This window comes from Salminus brasiliensis, chromosome 13 (assembly GCF_030463535.1).
Source record: "Salminus brasiliensis chromosome 13, fSalBra1.hap2, whole genome shotgun sequence".
Taxonomy (NCBI): Eukaryota; Metazoa; Chordata; class Actinopteri; order Characiformes; family Bryconidae; genus Salminus; species Salminus brasiliensis.
Window position 1 is genome coordinate 37,797,793 of NC_132890.1, and position 27,865 is coordinate 37,825,657.

Sequence of the window (27,865 nt, forward strand, 5' to 3'; positions counted from 1 at the left end):
ACATTGAGGAAGTGTGCAGACGCAAAATTACAACAATAAACTATCACTGTCCGAATACTTACGGACATGACTGCATTGTGAATGCAGAAAAAACCCCACCAACATTTAGCATGAAAGGTTATGATATTGCCCACATCTACTTAGGGTGAGCGATCACGGAACGGCGTCATTCACTAGCCGGCCGTCTAGACAGCAAGAACAGCCAATCACCAATCAACTGACGCTACCAGAGAGGAGGACACGTTCCCTTACTCACCTCACTGTGATGCCAACCTCAGACACTGGGGCATTCCCACATCAGATCTCCTCATTGAGCTGATCTGTAACACACACACAAAAAGAGGAACAAAGGTCAATTTACGGTCTCTCTCACACACACAAACACACACATATTGAGAGGCTAAGGGGACGCAAGGTCACCATTCTTCTCAACAAGCAGGTCAGCGTAGGAGTTCAACAGGAAAGGACAGAGAGGCAGCGCTGAAGAGAAGTGTCTATCCCTTTAAGAAAAAAAAAAAAAAAACATCAGGAGAAGTGAGCTTCTGTCGGGGGGAGGAGACTGCTGCCTAGAAGTGAGTTCCCCCTTTGACAAGCCCCTCCCACAGCTCTCAGTTTGAAAACCGCGAAATTACCACACATTCCTCAGCACTATCTAAGGTCTCTCTCTCTCTCCCTCTCTCTCTCTTTCTCTCTCGCGCACGCTCTCGCTCTCTGGCCTTCTCTCTCTCTCCATTTTAAATTGGGTTATGAAACAGCAGAATAAAAGAGACGCGGTCGCACACGGGAGAAAGTCCCGGTTAAGGGAGCGTGGAACGGCTCTATATTTCGAGGGCAGTGGGTATTTTCGGCAGCCGGTCAGCAAAGACAAGGGAGTCTGGGCCAACAAATAAACTGACCACATTCCGAGAGTTAATGCAGACCCAGGAGAGCCAACCGAGCACACACACACACACACACACCTCTTCACTCTGTCTGCTTTCACCACAGCTGCCAGGGCCAAGGGGACTCTGTGTGTGTGTGTGTGTGTGTGTGTGTGTGTGTGTGTGTGTGTGTGTGTGTGAGAGAGAGAGTACACAGAGCTGATGCAGGATTAAGTTTCTGTGCTGTGAATGGAGAAAGCACAGCCTCACAACACTGCTCCCATTCCAAGAGAACACACCACCCACCGGCCACATGCCTATGACCATAACCTGCACAGCTCTACTCCAGCTCCCTTCGCACCCATTGCTGACACAGATGTGGAAATGCACACACACAGCTTGTCTAGTACTGCCAATAGAATAGGACTCTCTGGAGCAGATCAACATCATGACCCTATTGGCTCCATGCTGCCTAATGCCAGGCGTGGACTAGAGGGGTATAAAGCCCCCCAGCACTGAGGAGCTGTGGAGCAGTGGAAGAACTGTGTTCTCTGGAATGATGGTGGTGGAGCTCCATCCAGTACTTTTGGGAGGAGTTGAGGAGTTGGAGATTGAGTGTGTCTCCCGGTCTATTAACTAGGTGTAAAGCATAAAGGTTGGTCATGCAGGCCTCCGTGAAGACGAGCATTCAGTACATTTCTGCCTCTCTATGTGCAGGTCTCAACAAGAAGGCCTCCACACCTGTTGCACAAGCCTTGCACACACACACACACACACACAAACACAAAAACAAACACAAAACACCTCCACAATGCTCACATTCACACACATAAGCTGAAGCCTTGGCCATATTACAACCAGCCTTTTAAAGTGAATAAAACACACACACACACACACACACACACACACACACACATACAAACAGTGTGCGCACACGCATCTTCCACTAAGAACAAAGACTGCTGCTGGTGACGTTGACAGGGTCCCACACAGATTTCCATCTGAGTGCCATTTCAGGGAGATGACCTCAAAAACACCTCCACCCACAGCACACAAAGCTCCCTCTCCCTCTCTCTCTCACCCCTGCACACACACACCTGCATCTGTCGCTCAGTTACCGTATCACTCTCACACACCCTTTTTCATGCTCCTCTTCCTAAAAGCTACACATACGTACTACACACACACACACACACACACACACACATACACACACACACACACACAGCTACTCTTCCCTCTCTCTCTCTCTCTCCTCCTACCCTAGCTCTGTCTCTCTCTCTCTCTCTCTCTCGCGCCCTCACAGGGGAGAGCCATCACATTGTCTGTGATGGTGAGTGGGGCAGTAATTAGTCATTAACTAAAACACACAACACACACACACACAACACAACACACGCACACACACACAGCGCTTTGTTTCCCGCTGCAGCTTTTCATCACTCATTAACTCTTCCTGTCTTGCTCTCGATGGCTTATCGACCGCCGGACACTTTTCCCCCGCCATCGTTTATCTCCGACGCAGCAACCCGGAGGTGTCACCGCATATGAGGAGACGGCAGATCAGGAGAAGGCCTGGGTGGGCAAGCAGAGCTAAAAAAAAAAAAAAAGACACCTGCGCAAATTGAGCTCTCCATGCTGTTGGAGCCATATTTGCAGTTTAATGAATGCACATTTAATTAATGTGTTATTTTTATTATTTTTTATATTCATTTTAATATTCATTTAATTTGTGCTTTTTCTCCCAGATTGGTTCTGCCTATTACCCCACCTGTACATCCCGACATGAGGAGGCTAAGAGCTTAACACCTATCCTCTGATGTGAAGCCAACCAGAGGAAAGCGCCGGGTCCCCGGCTCCACCGCAGCAGCCAACAGACGCCTGTGCTGGCCAACATCACTTAAGAGTGATGAGGGGAGAGAGCGCCATCTACCCACCCGGAGAGAGCTCGGCCAGTTTGCTGATGTAAAAGCAGCTCAGGATTCGAACTCGTGACCTCTGGGTCGTAGCGGCAGAGCATTAGACGGCCAAGCCTCTCTCTGGATTTCTCTGGATCTGCTCTAACCGGATTCTGATTAGACTTACGTTTAAATGCGTCTCCAGTGTGATCAGAGACCTGATTTTACTTTCACCTGGTAAAAACAATCCTGTAAACTCCTAATCACAGCTGTCCTGCTCCACGAGACTGTGAACTCTTTAGAACGATGGAGGTTCTACAATGGGGTGGAACAATAGAGGGTTCTGTTTTCCTGTAATGGCTCTATATAAAGGACTGTTTAAATGGGAATAAAAATAAAATAAACTAATAATAAAAAAAAGGGAATAAACTCTGTAAAACTGTTCTCACCTACTGGTAAATAAGCACAAGTACACACACACACACACACACACAAACAGACGTATTTCCGCTTACAAAGAAGCCGATCACAGAAGAACATTCCGTTTACACTTGTATTAAATGTGGACGATATCGGTCTCTGACCACCTCCTAATAAGGGTTGAGTGATCCGATCGTAATCCAATCACAATGCAGCTTGGGGGGTGTTTACACCTGACTTCTCATGTGGACAAGTGAAATCCGAATGTGATGCAATTACCAAAAACACTGTTAGTGCCAGGCATTAAACAGGCTCTTTAAATTCCTATTTGGACCACAGGACGCTGCCCACAGGACGCTGCCCACAGGACACTGTTAGCTGCTTATTTCTGGTGGGCTACTCCAGCAGTGATGTGGAGGTGTTTAAGCACTCCAGCAGCATCGCTGCGTCTGATCCACTCGTACCACCAGCACAACACACACTACTAACACACTCGCCGCCACTAGGTCAGTCAGTGTCACTGCAGTGCTGAGAATGACCCACCACTACTTGCTTTGTGGTGGTCAGTCCTGTGGGGTCCTGAGCACTGAAGAACAGGGTGAGAGGAGGCTGATAACAGAGTCTGCAAAGAAACAGATGGAGACAGTCTGGACTTACAGAACTACACAGTGCTGCTGTATGAGTGGACGTGGTGTCATGGGCTAAGTTCATTCCAAACAAGGGGTGTTTATAATGTGACTCTTATATATATATATATATATATATATATATAATCACTAAAATGGGTTCCATTACTGTTATAAGATAAGACCCTTATTCAGTACTCTGTAGTTGTGGCTGCATGATACTGGACAATTATTTTTTTTGCAATATATATTGCCATATTAAAAATACAGGGTTTTCACCAGGTTTCCAGACATAAGTGATTAACATATTACATTAACAATGAACTGAATGGATGGATGAATTTAACGTTGCACATGATAGAGCCTACGTTATACTGTGCAGTCCTACTAAATCCAGCCCTTTTTGTTTAGACTAGAAATGTCCCAATCAGGCAATTCTGCCCCCCAATCGAATCTGAGAGCGTTTCAGTGAGAGTTTTATAAAGGGTCAGATATTATGGTCTGTTTTCTGGTTCCACTGTAAAATAGCTCCACACTGCAGAACCTCAACTCCTTTATTTACCTTCTGAGAACGTCCACACTGCTGCTGCAGCCGGCTGGAGGTAATGTCTGTTAATGGCGCACTGAGGACACCAGATGGCGCACTGAACTAGGGATGCACCGATCCAATATTAGGATCGGATATCGGTCTCGATATTAACAAAATTAGCTGTATTGGATATCGGATAATTAGGCCGATCAATGGAACCGATCCTTTCACTTTAATTTGTTAGTGTGAGACTGCACTAAATGTGCAAATAAATAAATGACAAATGGCAATTTAGCAGATTTATATCTGTGTTTATTTGTTATATTATAAAAAGTAATGATTAAGTCAATCCTGATGCCTTAAGTCTCTCCCACATGGTGAGGGATATGGTTTATTAATACAGCAATGGTATCAGATTGGTATCGGGTATCAACCGATATGCAAAGTTTATGTATCTGTATCAGAACTGAAAAGGCCAGATTGGTGCATCCCTACTCTGAACACCACAGTTAAAAGAAAGACTAGGAACTAGCCTGGGATTAAAATATGCCTGGCTCTGCCTTGATCCCGATCCACTGGGTCAGATCGGGACATCCTTAGTTCAGAGTATAGAGCTCAACACCAGCTAATGGCAACAGAACACTAATGAACACTACTGAAATGTGCTGAATTGACCCCTAATTAGCAAGCCATTTAAGAAGACACTAGATTAGGAGTGGGCAAGCAGAGCTGAGCCAGGAGACGGGAAAAACAGACAAACAAGTAAAAACACCCATCTACATTCTGTTCATATTTACTGGACGTTTTTTGTGACTTTTGGAAGACTGGACAGAACGTTCTACAGAGTGTTAGAACCGCCAACTTCTCTCAGGAATTAAATTCAAATTCTCTCTGTTTGTTTGTCAAATATCCCAATAGATGTAAACTTTAAACAAATGATCTGACCACAATCTGACCCAACTATCACCCAGTCAACACACTCATGTGGGACTCAAATGGGGGGAACGTGGGCTAGGTGGGTTCCAGGTGGGTTTGCACATTTTCCTGGGACCCGGCTGAGCTTTCCAAATGGGACCCATCATTACCACAAATTCTGTACTACATTTACTACACACTACAAGATGCCTACTTCACTACACTACAAGTGAAGCCTTTAAGTAGCATAGCATAGCATATGCAGTGTAGTGAATGTAGTGAACAGGGCACAGGTTCGGACACAGCTATGGTCTTCAGTGTCAGACCACCAGTCTTCAATCTCTCTACTCCATCTGAAGAGCAAGAAAGATGCTCACCACCAGGACTGGAACACTGAGTAGACTGACACACGGCAAAACCCACAACTACCCAGATAACAGGTCCATTTGGGGCCTATATGGGCAGCCCAACTGGGGGCCAGAAAGTTTTGTCCGTGGGTTCCACGCCGGCCCTACATAAGGATGCAAACCAGGGTCACACCAGGATCAGTGATGGTAGCAGGAGGGGTTTAGGGATGGAGCCTCGATGGGACCAATGTGAGATCAAGGTGGGCTGTAACGATGGAGCCCATTTGGGAAGCCCAACTGGGTCCCAGTAACTGCACACGTACAAACCCACTCAGAGCCCCCTGGAACCCACCTAGCCCCACATGAGCATGCTGGCTGGGTACAATGGGCCTGTTCTTCCCCACCATCAGTGATCTCCCACATCCTTAAATGGAGATAGTCACGATTTCTATAAACAGCAGTCAACAGTATTACCTTTATACAACCCAACCCTACATGTGGCTCAGCCAATCAAATCTTAGATATGGAACTATGTACTTTATAAAGAATTAATAGCTGTGATGATATTAAAGAGCTCAACACCCCAATAGGCATCACATGAGTGCGGTATTGTGGTAATATGGTAATCGTCACAGCCCTACACAGCACTGCAACAGTGCGAGAGAGAGACAGTATAGCAACACACGGTGGCATACGGAGAAAAGCGGCCTCCATTTCTTCCTCAGCTTTTCTAAGAATTCAAGCCCAGGTGCTTGCTGAGCACCTGCACACTCCACAACAGCCTGGCAAGACTGAAACTGAACGAGGGCGTGAGATATAGAGCACATCATTCATACCAACCTTAGTAAATACTTGGGCTGTGATGATTAATTAGTTATTAATTAGCAATCATTATTTTGTTCCAATGGGGGAAGATCAAAAAAACAATATAATAATAATAGTCTTTATATTAGGTTAACCTACAGTTAGAAATATACTATATTGTCAAAAGTATTGGGACACCTGCTCATTCATGATTTCTTCTGGTTATTAAAAGAGCTGATCCTGCTTCTGTTGGAGTAACTGTCTCTACTGTCCAGAGAAGAAGACTTTCTACTAGATTCTGGAGAAGCATTGCTGTAAGAATTTGATTGCATTCAGTGACAACAGTGTTTGTAAGGACAGGATGTTGGATGATGATGACCACTGCCTCACCTCATCCTCCCCAACTCTTCCCATCCAAAAGTACTGGATGGAGCTCCACCTCCATCATTCCAGAGAACACAGCTCTTCCGCTGCTCCACAGCTCATCAATGCTGGGGGGCTTTATACCCCTCTAGCCCACGCCTGGTATTAGGCAGCATGGAGCCAATAGGGTCATGATGTTGATCTGCTCCAGAGAGTCCTATTCTATTGGCAGTACTAGACAAGCTGTGTGTGTGTGTGTGCATTTGCACATGTTGCACACCAGCAATGGGTACAACTTAAAGTAGCTGAAAGCATTTATTAGAAGGAGTGTCCACAAAGCTTATGGAACATTACCCCTACAATAGTATCCCCCTGGCCATCATGAGGTCTGGATTAGGTTCAGTGTTGAAGGAGGAGATCCACTTTGACTGGTAAGCTCACACCATGTGGGAAGGTAGAGGAGAGGTGAGTCCTGCCTTGTGGCACCTCTGTGGTTATTTGATTCACTACAAGAAAATAAGTGACTTGTATTTCAAACAAACTGAACCTTTCCCAAAAGGGAGGAGTGACTCCCCTCCAGCAGAAGAAAGTGTCCAGGTTTCAGAACTTCATATAAAGTATCACAAGATTTGTCTGCCTTTAACCTTATATTGGTGCATAACCACATATCAGCCATAACATTAGCACCACTGACGGCACTGGCAAGTGAACAGTGGCTTCGGTCGAGGGGTGGATCTATTGGGCAGTGAGTGAACAGTCAGGTCTTGAAGGTGATGAAGGTGATGAAGTGGGAAAAATAGACAAGCGTAAGAATCTGAGACACTCTGACAAGAACCAAACTGTGATGTTCTAGATAATGACTGGGTCAGAACATCTCTAAAACATCTTTAGGAAGTCTTATAGGCTCTTTTTTTTGGTATTCAGTGGTCAGTATGTACCAAAAGTGCCCCAAGGAAGGACAACTGGTAAACCAGGGACATAGAAATGGGTACCTAAGACTCAAGGAGGCCCCACCTCACAACTTATAGGTCTTAAAGATCTGTTGCTAACGTTAGTCTCAGTGCCAGATAGCACAGGACGTCTTCAGAGGTCTTGTGGAGTTCATGCTTTGAATGGTCAGATCTGTTGTGGCTCAATATAAGGCACATGGTACTAATGTTATGGCTGGTCTGTGTGTATTGGTGGGTCTGTCATGCTGAGGAAAACTCAATGAACCAATTTTGTAATTTTATTATTTTTTTGCAGTAACCAGTCTAAGGTAAAGTACCTGAACCATTTACAGTACACACACACACACACTTTATAGTGTATAATATTGAGGTTTCAGAGTGATCCTCACCTATATACACAAGGAGTTGTGTATTTTTAGTGAGCTGAGACGTATTTATAACTGCTAAGTCCCTAAGGAGAGCAGAGTGGGGGGAAAATTCAGGGCCTGCTCCTTCACACACACACACACACACACACACACACACACACACACACACACACACACACACACACACACACAGCCATAGAGCAGCATAGAGAAGCCATACAGGGCCAATACTGAGACCAAAGTGTGTGACAGAAATGAATAGAGTGGAGCGCACACACACACACACACACACACACACACACACACACACACACACACACACACTAACATATGTGTGCACATACACACAGTCAAGGCTTTATGACACTGGCCTCGGCTTAACAAACTGCATTTGTGCTTGGCGCCAGTGGAAATGTGGAGAGTGGCGGATGGAGGGAGAGAGAGATAGAGAGAGAGAGACTCAGAGTGAGTGAGAGAGAGGAGGAATGTACACAAGCTGATGCTCGCTCTCACCCTGTCTCTCTCTCTCTCTCTCTCTCTCGCTCGCTCGCTCGCTCTCTGTCCTTCTCGATCCCTCTCTCAGACTGTGTGGCCTGACTCTGTCTGGCAGGCAAGGCTGTTTGTTTCCAAAACAACATGCTCTTTGACTTTTGCAACTTAACCTTGTCAGCGTTGCCAGGCTGCAGGCTGATTTAATTGAGTTGAAGTAGCAGCGGTACGAAGTGGAGATTGTTTGCTAACTTGAAAGGCAGATCTGTATTGATTGGTTTTTCGGGGGTTTGGGGAGCCGGGACCAAGACTCGGCCGGTTGAGGCAGCCACTCAAACCCAAGGCGTCCCTGCTGTATAGCCGGCGTTATTGACTGCAGCGCACAATATCAAACACCCTCAAGAGCCAGAGATTACTGCAATTACAGCAAGGTGTGATTCACATTCACAAGCAGGGTAGTAGACAGTAGACTATGACACGTTTACACACACACACACACACACACACACACAGGTTTGATTTTATACACTGTCAGGACATACAGTCCAAAGCATTACTGTCTTTTCTAGGAGATAAAGACACCCTCTAATCAATGCCATCAGCTACTTTAAGTTGTACCTATTGCTGACACAGATGTGCAAATGCACACACACAGCTTGTCTAGCCGCTGTATAGAAGTACTGCCAATAGGATAGGACTCCATCAGATCATCACCACCCTATTGGCACTATGCTGCCTAATGCCAGGCGTGGGCTAGAGGGGTATAAAGCCCCCCAGCATTGAGGAGCTGTGGAGCAGTGGAAGAACTGTGTTCTGGAATGATGGTGGAGGAGCTCCATCCAGTACTTTCGGAATGAGTTGGGTGGTGATTATAATTCTACTTCCTGACCTCACTAATGCTCGTCAATCAAATCCTCACAGCAATGCTTCTCCAGAATCTAGTAGAAAGTCTTCTTTTCTGGACAGTAGAGACAGTTACTCCAACAGAAGCAGGATCAGCTCTTTTTAGTACCCTTGATTTCAGAATAAACACTGAATGAGCAGTTGTCCCAATACTTTTGTCCATATAGTGTATTTCTGAAGAGATTAGATATAAGATCATTCATAAAGAAGGGAAAAGTCAAAGGAAAATATGTCGAAAAATTGTTAAAAAAAAAAAATACAGATGAATAGATGAAGATATGGGATAATAAATAAAAGTGCAACACCTGGCAAACAATCTAAAGAGAACTAAAAGAAAGTCTAACTAAAAGAACAGAAGCTGTAATAAAGGTAACGAGTAGAAACACTAAATACTGAATCAATTAATATTGGATTTAGTTGATAGTTCATAAAAAAACAATGTTGATTTGTTGTAAATACATGTTTCTGTCTTTTTGTCCTGATGCTGTAAAATGGATCACTATGGAGGTGATCTCTTTTGCACAGTATTGTATCCCATCTCTATTCTACTGTATTTATTTACTGCGCATAATAACAATTTCAAAGCCTAACTTTGATCTTAATTTAAAAAAAAAGTTTAAAATAAAAAAATAGCTTTTGCAAAAAAAAAAAAAAGTTTCTAAATCTGAGAGACTGAAAAGTAAATAAAAACAAATCCAGACAGACAGACGCAAGCGCGCGCACACGGACTGGGAGTCTATCACTGTACTAACGCAGAAGATCAAAGGTCTGTGCTGTTGTACTTAAGCCTTTGCTAAGTATCACCTGACAGGCTGCCCTTTGGCCTGCTGCTGCATTGTGTGGGGGGGTGAAAGGTAAACAGGGCGAGCCTGATGGACACGCTGAGACGCTCTAATCATTCACCTGCTACCAGTGCTTAAAAGCCCATAAGCACATCCGGGCCCGGGCCATCTGACCCTAGGGCCTGGGGACGGGTGTGATCAGGCTGCGCTTAAGAGCTCGGCAGGTTTAACCGAGCAGCTCAGGGAGCTCAGTTTATCCAGACCAGCTCTCGTCTCTGAGACACAGCTTTATGAGGACATCCAGGAGAGAGCGTGCAGTGTTTAGTGCCGTCACCATCAGTGACTACAATTTACGATCTGTAATTATACTGCGTTACATGTGGTATTATTGTATTGTTTAATTACCTGCTAGACACTAAAAGTGTGCAATACCTCCAACATGCTGCTCTTACAGAGCAGAGTAAATACGTCATGAGAGATCAGGCTGAAACAGCAGGCAGATCTGACCATGTCTGAGGCTGGATATTTAATGTAGAAGTAATTATCTGCTGATACTGATATGATTCCACATTCATTTAGCGTCCCTCATTTACATAGCCTGTGTGTAGTGTATAGGCAGAGATTTGCTGAGGGTAAAGACGTGTAAACACAGATTACATAGCTGCTTCATGTTTAAATGCTGTTCACTCACCTTTACCAACCAAACTTCAGCTTTAGCTCTAGAGAGAGAGAAGTGCAGGAGGTCCTTAGACCTTAGGTCATTAGACATAGACAACAGGTTTGATGGGTTGTAACACCACACCAACACTACACCACTTGGTCTTGAGTAATGAGTTCATATTAAAAAGGAAGTATGACTTGATTCCATGGAATTATGAAACCCTGTTTTACAGAAAGTATAATTCTACACCGGGATGGGCCAAATGACAACATATCACAGCATGATCAAATATTTAGCTATTGTGAGATACTCAATATACTTTCCTATGTCTACTGTGGATATCGGTGCTTAAAGAACACTGATCAGCTGCATGTTTCAATTAGATTCTCAATAGAAATCACTGTACTCAGTTTAGGGAGGGGGGGGTTGGAACAGCAGTTTTTAAGAATCTGTCACTACTGACGCATTTGTCTGCATGTCAAAATATCATGATGAATATTGTGTATCATGAAAATGTCTTTAAATACTGTGATGTAAAATGTGACCATAATTTTACCCAAACTCTACAAGACAAACTTCAATTCAATTAAAATCAAATGCATTTATATATAAAGGGATGCACTGATCCGATACTAGGATCCGATATTGGTCCCAATATTAATAAACTAGCTGGATCTGTGAGACAGATTCATAGGACTTATCTATTCACTGAACTCACATCCCGCACTTAAGGCATTCTAAGCTTCATAACTCAGGATTAGAGGAACATACAGACATGATACATGGACCTCATGGATCTCATAGCTTATCTAGTCCCTTGACCTGTCAAGAACTCTCCACGAGTAATCCAGCTCGGAAAAACAGCTAAAATCCTAAATACTAAAAATAGTTTTTATACAGAGCTTTTCACAAAGCAGCTTGACAGAGATCCAGGTCTGAGCCTCCTCTGAGTAAGCCGAAGGCGACATTGGCAGGAAAACCTCCTCCCTGAGAACAAGAGGAAGAAGCCTTTAGAGGAACCAACTCAAAAGGAGAACCCGTCCTCCTCGAGGAGGTCGACACCGGAGACGCCCCTCTAGTCTAGTGAAACTCTGTAAACTATTTATTTAGACCCATTTATACCTACGGCCTCTTCGCCCACTGTGAACTGGCTGTAATCCAGCTGAAGGATATGAGCTGTGCAGGGCTAGGCTAGTAACGTTAGCTGAGGTAACCTGGCCTGGCCTTCATTTTCTGCTGTTCTCTGTGTAAATTTCAAGTCACTGTGATCTGCTGTGGCTTCCTGAGCCTCCTTATGGCCTTACTGTAATGTCATGCTATTAGACTGCTGTGATGCACTGAGGCCTTGAAAAGTTCCTCCATTAGAAACAACGGTTTTGTGTCTTTGGACGTGGCGCGGCGTGTCCCGTGTGCGACGGGTTTTACGGTACATCGTGAATGTCCTTTTAAACTGTAAAACCTCTCTAACTTAACGTTAGCTAGTTTAATCCACCTGTCTCTCTGCGGTCCTCTCCCTGTCTTTATTACACTTCCTGAATTCAGTGTTTCAAATTAAAAGCCCTCTGCATGGTTTTGTCATTTTTGCAAATTCATGACATTTCATGAATGTCATGGAAATTACAGCTGACCCCTCTCATCCTGGACATCACCTCTTCCAGACACTCTCCTCTGGTAGAAGACTCAGAACCATCAAAACCAGCACAACACAGCACACTAACAGTAACCCCCAGAGCTGTAGCGCTCCTAAACCACAGTGGACACCTAACAACCTATAAACCTAATCTATAAACCTAATCTATCACTGAACTGAGCTTCTAAACTTCACTGAACTGCAGCACAGTACTGATACATAACATGCAGAACATTTGCACTAGGGTTATTTGCACAGCTGTACAGATGTTAATCTTCTGTAAATGTTTAATTTAATTATATCTGTACATATTAGGGTCTTTTTACAGCTCTTTATTACTTTCAGTACTTTTTTATGTTTTTTTTTTTACTTATTATTCTTTATTCTATTCATTGTTTAGTGTATTTCTCCCTCTCAGTGTAATGCTTTACTTGTTAACAGTCAGTTTGTTTGTTACATACTTGTGTTGCTCTCAGTAAGATTTGGTGAAATAAAGAGATTCTGAATTATTCTAAATTCTTACTATACTAATATTATATATTATATGATATATATATATATATATATATATATATATATATATATATATATATATATATATAGCAGAAATACTGTGTTTCTAATAGAAATGTTCAAGTGTGAAGAACCTTTCCATCAAGCACCTTTACATTACAGAGAACCTTTTGAAGCACCTTGCTGATATAATGGACAGTGAGTGTAGGACCAGGTACTTGGTGTTAATGTTGTGGCTGATGGGTGTATTTCACAATGACAGTGCAGCTCTGCTTATATGGTAAACAGACTTATTATGGGCTTTCTTCGAGTTTTCTGTTCTTGTTTTGTCCTGTTTTTAAAGGCTTGTTTGCTGATCTTTTCCAGTGTGTGTTTCTGAAAGGAGCCGTTGAAAGGCTCTGCAGGGTTTGCTATTCCTCAGTGGAGTCTAATTTTGCTGCTTGAACTTTTCGAAATTTGATTACTTTGTTAAATTACTCACTGAAGTAATCAGCAGATTTCCCAACGAGTAAGACCGCCAAGACGGCCAATCGTGGCAGCTCTAGTAGGTACGAAAAATAAATAAAAAGGAAAAAGATACTAACCCACGCCCTACTGTACCTGCTGAGTACACACTGACGAGAGGAAGCGAGAGTGTGTGCGCGAGAGAGAGTAGAAGTTGGACATTCACACAGGATTCTTGTCTTGTTTGAACATGAACCTGCAGCACAGAAACTCTCACAGATCAGCTGAAGCTGACAGACTAGTACACAGACACACACTTTTCTGACTAGTAAAACACACACACACACACACACCGTGACTCAGTGGAACCCTTCCCCAGCTCTTCTTCTCACACTCTTTACCTTGCTTCTCTCCTACGGTGACGACTGCTTTACTCTCTCGCTCTTCTACATAAAACATCAGCATGACGCCCCTCTCTCACTGCTCCTTTTCCCCTGTCTCTCTCACGCGCCGTCCCTCTCCCTGTCAATACCGCTCCACCTGCATCTCTCCGGCTCAGTCTTTCATTCTCATCTTACATAAAACATCAGCAGCCTGCTCCCCTGAACAGCCGTGTCCTGAAATCCTCAGCTTAGAGCCTAGCGAAGTGTTGCTCTGCACCTGACCAAACCGCAGTGTGACGGGTCAGTCTTCTCAGGTTTGGATGTACATTGAGGAGCTGGACATCATGACTGCCAAACCGCTCCAATCCGCCGAAGCAGGGACTGTACAAGACCTCTGAAGGTGTCCAGTGGCCTCTGGCACCAAGACGTTAGCAGTTCAACGTTTCTGTGACTTGGGCCACAGGAGTCCTTCTGTCTGTTCGGGGCGGACTGAATAGTCTTTGTTGCCGTGTCACATTAAGGCGCCTTGGGGGCCCAACAGCCTGAACTTTGGGGCCAAAGAGCCTAAGCTTTGGGGCTTAATACCCATAGCCATGTGGGACAAATACCATGAACCTTATGGGACCAACATATTGACCGTTGAGTGACCAAATCTCAAGAATCTTGGGGCCCCAACACTCCACAGGTCCACAGGTACACTGTATGGACAAAAGTATTGGGACACCTGATTATTCACTGTTTCTTCTGAAATCAAGGGTATTAAAAGAGCTGATCCTGCTTCTGTTGGAGTAACTGTCTCTACTGTCCAGAGAAGAAGACTTTCTACTAGATTTTGGAGGAGCATTGCTGTGAGGATTTGATTGCATTTAGCAACATGACTGTTAGTGAGGTCAGGATGTTGGAGATGATGATCATCCCCCACTCCCCAACTCATCCCAAAAGTACTGGACCCCACGCCTGGCATTAGACAGCATGGTGGCAATAGGTTCATGATGTTGATCAGCTCCAGAGAGTCCTATTCTATTGGCAGTACTTCTCAACAGGGACTAAACAAGCTGGGTGTGTTTGTGTGCATTTGCACATCTGTGTCAGCAATGGGTGCAGCTAAATGCATTAATGAGAAGGGTTAGGGTTAGAAACATTTGGACAGTTCTCAACTTTGTCCCGAGGTTCGAGACGATGCTCTCGACGCCTATATTTGGTCCCCCCCCTCTTTCCATTCGTCTGTCACTCTCTCAGTCGCCCCCTCTGCTCTGATTATCCCTTAATGCCGTGTGTGAAGAGGGACTTATTAAACCCTTTAAACCCCATTCAAACCCATTACTCATGCCGCCGCTAAAATCAGATTGACACTTGACTAGGCATCAATTAAGCATGACGGCTCAATTAAGTAATACACAGCCTTCTCATGCTGGCTTCACAACACTGGAGGAAAACTGAGTTTCACATTCTGATCCCGACATCGGGAAGCACAGCACCATGAGAAGAACAGGTAAGTGGTCAGGAGTAGGCCGTAGAGGTCAGTGGATCGTTGATTGTTGACTGTTAGTGTTGTGGAATGAGGCTCTGTTGTAAATGATGATCACTGTGTGTGTGTGTGTGTGTGAACACGCCAGTCAGCACGTTAGAGGAACCAGAGAGATGAACAGGAACTGCTGACATCACAGAGTCAGTCAAACACTACTGTCCAAATATAGGGCTTCGGCTAATAGCTCTGAGGTAGTTTCACTGCAGTGTAGAGCTGTCAGGCTGATGTGATGAAACTGCAGTGTTAACTTGAGAACCCATTAAACTGACCTTCTTGATGAGTCTGGAATGTTGGCTGGCAATTTGCATTCAATCAATCCTCAGCAGCCAATACTGACAAGCACTGACACCAACCCTATCTAACCCTATCTAATGCTATCCAACCCAATCCAACCCTACCTACCCTATCTAATACTATCTAACCCTATCTAATGCTATCCAACCCAATCCAACCCTACCTACCCTATCTAATACTATCTAACCCTATCTAATGCTATCCAACCCAATCCAATCCTATCCAACCCTATCTAACCCTATCTAACCCAATCCAATCCCTGGACCAATCACAGTCAAAAGCAGGTCTCAGAATACACATCAATGTGGTGATTAGAAGTAATAACATTCAGGGGGGCATCTCAGGACCACTCACAGTCAGTGAAGGTCACCTAAGGGTCATGGATGCTCATGAAGACCCCACCTCACAACTAACAGGTCTTAAAGGATCTGCTGCTAACGTCTGAAGGTATCCAGATACCAAAGGACACCTTCAGAGAGGCCGTAGTACTAATGTTTTGGCTGACTGATGTACTGCACGGTGTGATTCTACCACACTTCTCTCAGTAGAACGGCTCGATGTGTTTGCAGACAGCTAAGGGGGGCAACTGTCTGGACACAACATTCTCCCTCACCACAAGAGCCACCCCAGGTCTCCTGCTTTCCCCTTTTAAATCTATAGCCCCGCCCTTAATCTACCTGGGCTCTACTATTACTACCAGAAAATACAAACATATAAACACACGATTACTGTAGACAGATTACAAATTCTAAAGGATAAAAAGAGTTTGGTCAAAAAGTCATGTAAACAAAAATTCCATATTTTGGTGAATAATTCCAGACAAATGTCCTGAAAAGAATCAAATTGCAGCATAAACAAATAAAAACAAAATAAAATTCAGGTTCAAACTCATTAATTAATCATCTAATACAATCAACAGTGACCGCCCCAACGCAGGGGTCTCCAGAGGGTCCTTTTTTGTCACTTATACACTTTCTTATTGATCCCTTGTTTCCGTTCTCTGTCTCTACACTCTCTGTCTGTCTGTCTGTCTGTCTGTCTGTCTACCTTTGTCCAGCTGGGTTCCTCCCCTCCTCAATCAGCGTGTTGTTCTCTGGAGGAGCTGTTTGCTTTTCTGCAGCCCGCTGTCGCGCAAGTGAGAGCACCCTCAAGCAGAACAAAAGGTTACGAGAGGGCAACTGCCTCATGTGCAAGACAGAAGCTACAGGAACAGTGGGCACTGTATATATATATGTGTGTGTGTGTGTGTGTGTGTGTGTGTGTGACCAAAGGTGAGTGCATCTGTGACTTATGCTCTTCTGTGTCTGGCTCTCTTCCAGTCATTGCTGAGTCACTGTGAGCGGTCCCTGTGAGTGTGTGTGTGTGTGTAGCCCAGTTCAGTTCTACACTTGACAGAGCAGCCAGGACCAGCCCCACAGCTTTTACACAGTCTTAAGAAGGATCTGTGTTAAGCCTGGTCATGTTGAGACTAACAGACGCCAACGTCTAGCACTCGCTCCCACACACACTGCTCAGACTCTGCCTCCACAGCGAGCGCCTAACTGGCTGACTTACACCAACCGGCCAAAACATTAAAACCATAATATTACAATTCTAAAATAGCTCTGACTATTTGAGGCATGGGCTCCACAAGACCTCTGAAGGTGTCCTGCTGTGGTGTCTGGAGCACCAAGACTAACGTTAGCAGCAGATTCTTTAAGTCCTGTAAGGTGTGAGGTGGGCGGGGCCTCCATGAGCATCAATGTGCCCATGACCCTGTCTCTGGTTCACCTGGTATGCAGTTCTGACCACTGCATACCAGGAAAACCTCAGAAAACCTGCCTGATGTTCTGGTGGAGATGTTCTGACCCAGTCATTGTCTAGAACATCACAGTCTGGTTCTAGTCAAAGTGTCTCAGATTCTTACGCTTGTCCATTTTTCCTGCTTCATCACCTTCATCATCTTCAAGACCTGACTGTTCACTCGCTGACTGATATGTAGATCCACCCCTGGACAGACAGGAGACACTGTTAGGAGACAGTGTTATTAATTTCATTTTTTTCATCAGTAGTTTTAATGTTATGGCTGGTTAGGACCAGTCACAGTCTGGGGGACATCTCAGAAATAGGAGGTAATTGCAGGCACTAGAAAATCAGGGGGAGGTCTCAGGACCTATCCCAGTCAAAGAGGGGGTCTCTGAGAAAAGCATGTGATGATAAGGACTAGTTAAAAGGGGGGGGGGGTGTTCCCTGGACCAATCACAGTCAAAAGCAGGTCTCAGAACTCAGATTAGAACTAATAACATTCAGGGGGGCGTCTCAGGACCACTCACAGTCAGTGAAGGTCACCTAAGGGTCATGGATGCTCATGAAGACCCCACCTCACAACTAACAGGTCTTAAAGGATCTGCTGCTAACGTCTGAAGGTATCCAGATACCACAGGACACCTTCAGAGATTTTGTGGAGTCTGTGTCACGAATGCTCAGATCTGTTGTGGGTGGCCTACTCACCTACTCAATACCAGGAACTGGTACTAATGTTTTGGCTGACTGATGTACTGCACGGTGTGATTCTACCACAAGCTGCCTCATTGTTACTGGTTATTGGCTGCTCAGCTGTGGGTTGGCTGGGGTATTCATCTCCTCACAAATGAATACAGTCACTGCGGCTCGTTAAGCGTCGTATAACGAGCTGTGTGGTGTTGAAGGTGATGGTGGATCCCAGGCTGGTTTAATCTCACCACCATCCAAATCATAATCACCTCCCAACTCCAGGAATCCAGGAAAGGGGTGAAAAAGGGTTTCCGGCTCCAGGTTCCCGGCTGGGATGAATATCGCTCAGTCTGCACTTGTGTTTTGGAACACTTCTCTCAGTAGAACGGCTCGGCGTGTTTGCAGACAGCTAAGGGGGGCAACTTCGCAGTGCATTGTGGGACCAAACGCAGGTGACGGCCAAGAAAATCAGCCCATTGGGGGGTTGAGGCAGGTTGCTGTGGCAACAAAACATGACATGGGCCTGAGCAAATCCAAGCCGTGAGAGCGAGGAGGCAAAAATGCGAGGGAGAACACGAGCCACCTGATAGCAGAGAGAGAGAGAGAGAGAGAGAGAGAGAGAGAGAGAGAGAGAGAGGTGGCATAGCCACAGGGAGATGATTTCAAAACCATGCAAGTTAAAATTTGGTAACCTTGTAATAAAGGCTTAATAAAGGCAGAGACGGCAAAGCAGAGAATGCAGGCTATTTGACAAAGCCAGCAAAAAAGACAGGGCGAGAGAGAGAGAGAGAGAGAGAGAGAGAGAGAGAGAGACAGAGAGAGAGACAGAGAGAGAGAGAACAAAAGGTTAGAAGTGATGAAAGCAAAAAGAAAAAGAGCCAATGTAAACAGTCAATTTGAGGCCATGTATTAAAGATGGAGAATCTATTAATGGAGACATTACCCTGCACTTCCTCTGTGTGTGTGTGTGTGTGTGTGTGTGTGTGTGTGTGTGTGTGTGTTTGAGTGAGTGTGTGTGTGAAAGAGAGAGAACGAGAAAGACACTGGTTGAGCCAGCAGCGTATCCAGACTGCATTAATGTTAATACGGCAGCATGGACTGTATGTCCAAATGTTTGTGGACACCCCTTCTAAAGAATACATTCATCTACGCTCAGCCAATTTGTACCCATTGCTGGCACAATAGAATAGGACTCTCTGGAGCAGATCAACATTGATGGCTCCACGCTACCTAATGCCAGGCGTGGGCTAGAGGGGTATAAAGCCCCCCAGCATTGAGCGGTGGAGCAGTGGAGGAACTGCGTTCTCTGGAATGATGGTGGAGGAGCTCCATCCATGCAATCAAATCCTCACAGCAATGCTCCTCCACAATCTAGAAGAAAGCTGTCTTCCCTGGACAGTAGAGACAGTCACTCCAACAAAAGCAGGAGCAACTCTTTTTAATACCCTTCATTTCAGAAAAGGCAATGAAAGAGCAGATGTCCCAATACTTTTGTCAATATAGTGTATGTGCAGGATATGTACAAGATGTGAATGTGTCTGTGTGCACGCTAGTGTGTGTGTGTGTGTGTGTGTGTGTAGGAGCAATATGCACTCATCTTGGAATACAATTTCTTGGAGCTTGTACCATGTGACCTCTGTGAGCTATGAGAAAGAGACAGACAGAAATACAGAGAGAGAGAGAGAGAGAGAGAGAGGGGGGGGGCGGGGTAGGGAGTGGACGGCACTGCACAGAGACAGCACAAACAGATTGTCATGGTCACAGAGCGGTAGTCAGTGTGAGTGTGTGTGTGTGTGTGTGTGTGTGTGTGAGTGTGTGTGTGTGTGTGTATGTGTGTGTGTGCAGTTAAGCTGCATCCTCCTCCCCTCTCGCTCTCTCTCTCGCTCTCTCGCTCTCGCTCTCTCTCTCGCTCTCTCGCTCTCTCGCTCTCGCTCTCTCTCTCGCTCTCTCTGTCTCTCTCTCTCTCTCTCTCTCGCTCTCTCTCTCTCTCTCTCTCTCTCTCTCTCTCGCGCGCTCTCTCTCTCTCTCTCGCTCTCTCGCTCTCTCGCTCTCTCTCTCGCTCTCTCTCTCGCTCTCTCTCGCTCTCTCAGGGGCAGGGAAGTACTGGGCTCACTTTGCACTGGGGGGTCAAGGGTTGTATCTCTTCCAGCACATTCTGGGCCGACGGCCAACTAGAGCAAGGAAAAAGAGCGGACTGCAGCCGCAGCGCAGACAGGGCGAGAGACAGGCACTCTGAATCTGAGAGCTCTGCTTCAGAAACTAACTCTCTCTAACTGCCAAAATCCAAAATCCAAACACCCCTGAAACGCCTCTGAGAACGCTTCCTAGCTCCAGTTTTAAAATCTTGGCTGAAGGAGCCACAAAACACTCCATACACACACACACACACACACACACACACAGGCTTCAGACCGACCCAGAAGTGTCCAGAAACTAGAGACTTTAGCTGCCCAAACTGAGAAATCGTCTGCCTCAATAAATAAATAAATAAAGTCAGGCAAAAACTTCATGGCTCTAGTGGGGAACAAAAACTCCCAGTACAACCAAAATTCCACCCAGTATAACCGTCACTCCTCCCAGCCCAATCAGAAAGCCCCCCCAGTACAACCAAAAATCCTCCCAGTACAATCTGAAGCTCCTCCCAGTACAACCCGAAACCCCTCCCAGTACAACCGTCACTCCTTCCAGCCCAATCAGAAAGCCCCCCCAGTACAACCAAAAATCCTCCCAGTACAATCTGAAACTCCTCCCAGTACAACCATAACTCCTCCCAGTACACTGAAACACCTCTCAGTACACCCCAAATTCCTCCCACTACAATCGAACCCCCTCTCAATTATAGCCGAAACTCCTCCCAGTACAACCGAAAATCCTTCTAGTACACTGAAACCCTTCCCAGTACACCAGAACCCCCTCCCAGTACAACCATAGCTCCTCCCAGTACACTGAAACTGAAAAGTAAACTTTATGGTGATTCGCTCCCAGCAGTCTTCACCTCGTTCTCGCGCTCAAATGGTCAATCAGGCAGTCCGGCACAGTGTAATCAGCTGTTTTCTCGCCAGCATGGGCGGCAGGAGGTGGAAGAAATGCACAACGGCACGTAAAACTGCAAATCTCGAGACAGCACCAGCACAGGAACCGGTCGCCACACAACGAGCAGATCTGCATATTCCGTCCCACACAGTCTGACTAACCGGAGACGCGTTCGCAATCCACCGCCCAGTGCGAACACACGTGGCCGAAACCTAATCAGGGTACCATCCAGAGTCTAGTGAGCAGGTGTAAACGGGGTTTGTGAGCTAGCGGAGTGTCTCCTACACACACACACACACACACACACACACACACACACACACGCTCTGACCACATCTGCCTGCGAGCTACAGGAACGGAGCAATTTCAACTGATTCCCAGCAGAACTAAATGAACGTGGTCACTGCAGGACAGGGGGGTATGAGCTTTAGCTGGACTTAGATGGACACTGGTGGACTGTTTTTAGAGAGGTCTACTTTCCCAAGAAACAAACAAAAGAACTGAGACTAATATTCCCCTACACAAATACAATACTTCTGAAAAAGAGACTCTGCCACAACACTCGCTGCACGATCGTACCCTTAGGGGCCGTGACTAATTCAGCGCCATTAACCCAACCCACCTAAAACATTTCTCTGCGGTTTGGAATCGTCTCCGTTTTGTTCTTAACCCTGAATGATCCTCTCAATGCCGTTAATGCTAAACTGCTACAGTTCAGAGAGGTTTACAGTTCCCTAATACTGGACTGGTCCACCTTGTGCAGCCACAACAGCTCTGACCATTCCAGGTTTGGACTCCACAAGACCTCTGAAGGTGTCCTGCTGTGGTCTCTGGAATCACGAATAACGTTAGCAGCAGATCCTTTGAGTTGTGAGGTGGGCGGGGCTTCCATGAGCATCAATGAGCCTTAGGTGCACATGACCCTGTTGCTGGTTCCAGTAGGGAAGCACAGATCCTGCGTTTTCAGTTCTGATATTGATACAGATACATCAACTTTGCATATCGGTCGATATCTGATACCGATCCGATACCGTTGTTGAATTAATAAACTGTATACCTCACCATGTGGGAGAGACTTAAAGCATCAGGATTGACTTAAACATGAATTTACTAACTTTATAAAACAAAATATTACAAATGAACACACAGATATCGATTGATATAGACTAAATTGCTATTTATTTGTCACTAAAATAAAGTGCAGGACCATGACACAGCATTCAAATTCAAAGTAAAACGGAGTCAAATAAGTAGTTTCACTTTGTCAAAAACACAAACAGTAATTAATATTATTTTTAAATATTTAATGTAAACAGTAATATAAAATAATAATATAATATATAATAAATAATCATAATAAAATCTAGCAGCTGAACCTGAGAATAAATAAGGAACTTGGTCAAATACACAAGCTGTAATCAAACACTGCAAACATGTAAACATTTAGTGCCGTCTCACACCGACCGTTTAAAGTGAAAGGATCGGTTCCATGGTTCGGCCTAATTATCAGATAACCGATCCAGCTAATTTTGTTAATATCGGGACTGATATCCGATCCTAACATCGGATCGGTGTATCTCTATTCACCAGTTGTCCTTTCCTTCCTTGGAGCACTTTTGGTAGGTTCTGACCGCTGCATACCAGGAACACCCCACAAGACCTCATGCTCGATGTTCTGGAGATGTTCTGACCCAGTCATCTAGAACATCACAGTTCGGTTCTTGTCAAAGATCAAGAGTGATCATCTGATGGTGGGTCTGAGCATTCAAACAGGGACCTCTAGAACCTCCACTCTAGAACCTCCTCTGGCAAATTTGTTAGTATGTTTATTGATATATCATTTAGATGATATGCACTACATGTCCAAATGTTTGTGGACACCCCTTGTAATGAATGCATTCAGCTGTTTTAAATTGCACCCATTGCTGACACAGATGTGCAAATGCACACACACAGCTTGTCTAGTCCCTGAAGAGAAGTACCGCCAATAGAATAGGACTCTCTGGAGCAGAACAACATTATGACACTATTGGCTCCATGCTTCCTAATGCCAGCCGTGGGCTAGAGGGGTATAAAGAAGCCCCCCAGCATTGAGTTTCAGTGTACTCTATGAAGGTTAACAGTTGAGAAATTAATGATATCTGACCAATCACAGCTGACAGTCAATAATCACAGCATGCGGTAAAGAACTAAAGTTCAACTACCAACACAAACTAAGATATTATTAAAAATGTTACACTCAGCACTTAAAATCAGCACTGGTGGCAAAAATTGGCAGATCCATTGGCCCAAAATCGTGGCATTCTGATTCAGCTCGGCAGTAGGAATGCACAAATCCACTCCAGGCACAAAACAAACTCCAAATGTTCCAAAGGCCTCTAATTGTAGGCCTCTGGGGAAAAACCCAAGCAGCGTTTTAAACCTTCGAAGACATGAGGCCTGCACAAAGCGTCTCTATATACAGAAATCTCCCATGATCATTGGAGAACAAACGTAAATATTTAAGCGTTAAATTAAGACCATGTATACATGTACTGCACTCTTGGCCGTTCAGCCATTCTCTAACCCACTAAAAAAGCTCTCTGAATTCAAGAGAGCCTCACATGCACTCCTGAATACCCAACCAGCTTTAAAGGTATGCAAAATAGCAGAACCTCACAGCCCTTACCCTCAGTCATGCATGGTTTAATAAAAATGTATTATTATTTATTATATAAGGTCAGAATCTGGCATCTGCATCATGAATCAATGGAGCCAATCTGTCATCTGTTACAATCCTGGCTGGTGGAGGTGGTGTAATAGCATGGCAAAGGTACCAATCAATCACAGCTTAAATGCCACAGTCTACATATGAACTGTTGCTGACCATGTGCATCCCTTAATGGCCACAATTTACTCATCTTCTAATGGCTACTCCAGCATGATAATGAGCTCAGTGTTCTTCAGTGGCTGTCCCAGTCACTATACCCAGTGCCAAAACAGAGGTCTCGGTGAGGGTAAACTGCCTGACTATATACGCTATAGGGACAAAAGTATAAGGACTAAACCCATATGCATTAATGAGGAGCTGGTCCTCCTCTGCAGCTCTAGCAGCAGCAGCAGGTCTGGAGCTCTGCTGCAGTTACTGAGTCAGTTGGAGGCTTTTCTGCACTCTGCTCTGAGCTCAGCACTCGGCCCTGACCCCGCTCTGTAACTTTACGTGGTCTGACAGACACTCGGTAGCTGAGCTGCTCTCTGTGAGCTGTTCCTCCTAAACTCTTCCACTGTTCAATAATAACACCACTCACAGCTGATGGAGGAAGATCTAGGAGGGAGGAGATTTCACCAGCTGACTTCTTGTTGTTGGTGCAGCGGTGTCTCCTATTACATACAGAACCACGCTGGAGTTCAGTGAGCTCTTCAGAACCTCCCCTTCTTTCACTGTGTGAAAGAATGTGTGGAAGAAAGACTGCAGGGCTAGAGGCTTGAGTTTATACACCTGTGGGAATGAGACTGAATCAAACACCTGGATTCAACGATTAAGAAGTGTGTCCCAATACTTTTGTCCATATATTGTTCTTGAAAATGCTCATGTTACATGAAGCTGAAGATGCTGGAGTGGGTCTGCTTAAGGAACACTGACCAACTACACATTTCATTATGTAGAGTGTAAATAGTCCTGCCTCTCTTAATTTTGGGTATAAATCACTGCACTAGCTATAGGGAAGATTTGGATAGCTGATTTACAATGTGCTGCTTCTGGTACAATTTGTCTGCACGACAAAACATCATGATAAATATAGCAAATTGCTGCTGTCCAATGAAATCCACGTCTCTCCATTATTGTCAATTTTGAGATTCCTCCACGGTTTGAACCCTGAATGTGCTTCTGTACACTGTGTTAATAATTCTGTATGAATAGACCAATAGAAATCTTCAAAATTACTTGTAATAAACTCTTATTTCACACTGACTTCCATTCAAAGTTAAGAACATTTTTCCTTCTCCTGTAAAGTCAGCATTTTGGAGATACATGTTTTTTATCAGACTTGCATCGACTGGCTATGTATCGGCATTGGCCGACTTTCAGAACATACATGCAATCGACAATCGACGATCATTCAACCATTAGAACCAGAGCAGGCAATTCGGACCTCACTCACTAGAATGATGTGGGGGAAGAGCCCCATCTACCCACCCTTTAGAGAGCAAGGTCAATTGCCCCGGCTGCCGATGGCTAGCAGCGTGATCGGGATACGAACCAGCAACCCTCTGATCACAGTGACAGCGCCTTAGGGGATGTTTCTAGCCGGCCCTAAGAGCTGGTCAGATGGTATGTATGCAGTTGCTGTATGTGTTGTGTAAGGCCCCTCAGTCCCAGGACCCTGCAGTTCCCCTGCAATTCCCCATTCAACCATTAGAACCAGTTCAGGCAATACGGACCTCACTCACGGCTGCAGAAGCCCACTATAGCCAGTGCAGAAATCTAGAAAAGTACATTTAATGCTGACAGACAGTAAGCTGAACATTACCGAAGTCCTGCACGATGATTCATTACCAGGTTTGCCTGGATAGGTTACCGCCTCGCCCTTGATTGGTATCAGCAATCGACTGATCACGCTGAAAGATGATCAGCAATTGATCTCAGCCTTTTAAATATCTCAATATAACATTTATTTTCTGATCTTTTACCTGTTTTCTCTAGTTACCCAACCTGCCCTTTATCACACGCAACACTCCCGACACTAATGAGGGCGAGACCAACACACGCCCCCTCCGACACCACATGCCCAGCCTGCCACACCTCTTTTTCCGAACTGCCAACGCAGTTTTCCAACGCACTTGGAGGGAAGTGACACGCCAGCTGGCAGACGCCAGTGATGGACAGCACCGCACTAGAGTGATGTGGGGGGGGCATCTACCCATCCTAGAGAGAGCAAGGCCAATTGTGATTGCTGATAGCTAGCAGTGTGATCGGGATACGAACCAGCGACCCTCTGATCACAGTGACAGCGCCTTACTCCACTAGACCACCGGGGGCCCCTCAATAGAACATTCTGCCTATATCGCCAAGCTCCACCCATCACTGCACATCAGTAATCAGCTTGTAATTAGCTGATTGTTTGCTACGACACTAAAAAAGAACGTCTTTAAAAGCTGCTGGAAAGTAATAAGAGCAGACCTGTTCACTCCAGCCCTCGAGAGGAAGAGCCCTTGCTTTGGTGGTTGTGACAAACCTTGAGGTTACCCATTTCCTACCTGACAAACCAAGTCGCAGCCACTTAACTATCCATGAGCCAATGGCAGACAGCATGCCAGACAACACAGAAACAACAGCGCATCACCTAATGGCGAATCAAGTTCATCAAATAAAAAAAAAGAAAAACAGCTTTGCCGTTATAAACCTCATCCAGGACGCGTGTGGGTATCTCAGTAACGTCTCCCAGCTTAGCTCGGTTGTTTTCAGCGGGTAATAAGCTGTCCCCTGCTGTCTTCTGCTCCCCAGTGGAAAGCTTCTCCATATCACATTATTCTTTCATGGCTCGCCTTCACGCCACTGCTTGTAACTCATCTCCGAGCGCTCAGATCACCTAACCTGATAAGAAGCACTTTGTCAGCAGTGCTGAATCCAGTTGTCCCAGCACCACACAACACGGGGCCATTAATGGAGCCACATGAAATATGGATCAATTAAGTTACATATATTTCACCTCCTCATCTTCCCCTCAGCGGGTCTCTGATTCGCTGCCTTGGACTGCTACTAAAATAATTAAGAAATTTTAGACTACCTTACGCTGAGCAGAGCTGCACAATCCTTAAGTGCGATACTGGCCTTTGCAATGCTGAAGGCTGCAATATGCAAATGAGCCATCTAACCAATCACAGTTTTTAGAGCATTTTTTTCAGACCCAGGGTGTTCAGTGTGTTATTTGCTCGAGAGTGAAAGCTGGTTTCGATCTGTCGGGGGGTGACCCAGAGACCCGGTCTGTGGTCCTCCTGAAATCAGTGGTCTGGGGTTTGTGCTCTGAAGTTAAGTGTGTGGGGTTGCCTGATTGGTTCATTTTGTCATGTGACAGCTTTACAGACTTATCCGAGTTCCTGCACTGTGAAATGCCATGACTCCAGAAAGCGCTGTTCTTCACTGCTTGAGTGTTTGTGTCCAAGAAAAACAAGGAAGAGTGATAATGGATGAACCTGCAGTTCCTGAGGAAGCGTGTGACAGCAAACCAGTGAAAATGAGCCCTTCTCCCAAATTAGCCCAGAATGGGTCCAGGGTGCGGACTTGTGTATTCTGCAGGTGTGAAAGAGCCCTTACTGTAAGCTGTGAAGAACTTGGCCAATCACAGCGTTTATGTGTTTTTCTGAATGTTTATATAAATTAAGTGGAGATAACGATTCACTAAACTCCCAGGATGCACCAATATATGAATTGTGGGCCAATATTGATATCCAATATTTCAATGTGCTGCCAATGTATGAACATTAATATATGTAGAAATTAGGACTACAGCTACCTTGATTTGCATTAAGGTGAAGTATCACATTTACTTCTATGGCGTTGAAAGCCTTACAGGTACTCTGGAAGCTACTGTGGAGCAGTAACTCAGCGCAGGGCTTGACGATATGAATAAAATTTGATATCATGATATTTTCCAGTAAGAAAACAAGATCAT

General features: G+C 45.1%; 1 protein-coding gene across 8 annotated transcripts in view; it reads right to left on the minus strand.

Moving 5' to 3' along the window:
- The window catches only part of bcl9l (bcl9 like), a 65,012-nt gene that overhangs the window by 26,384 nt on the left and 10,763 nt on the right, over positions 1-27,865 (minus strand). For 5 of the 8 annotated variants that reach the window (XM_072694735.1, XM_072694734.1, XM_072694729.1 and 2 more), the window contains exon 2: positions 257-320. The gene's annotated coding sequence lies outside the window, so the exon portion shown is untranslated. Of the gene's footprint in view, positions 1-256; positions 321-420; positions 440-18,197; positions 18,329-18,448; positions 18,763-27,865 lie in introns of those variants that run through there. The other 3 variants (XM_072694730.1, XM_072694731.1, XM_072694733.1) reach the window with 3 other exon arrangements.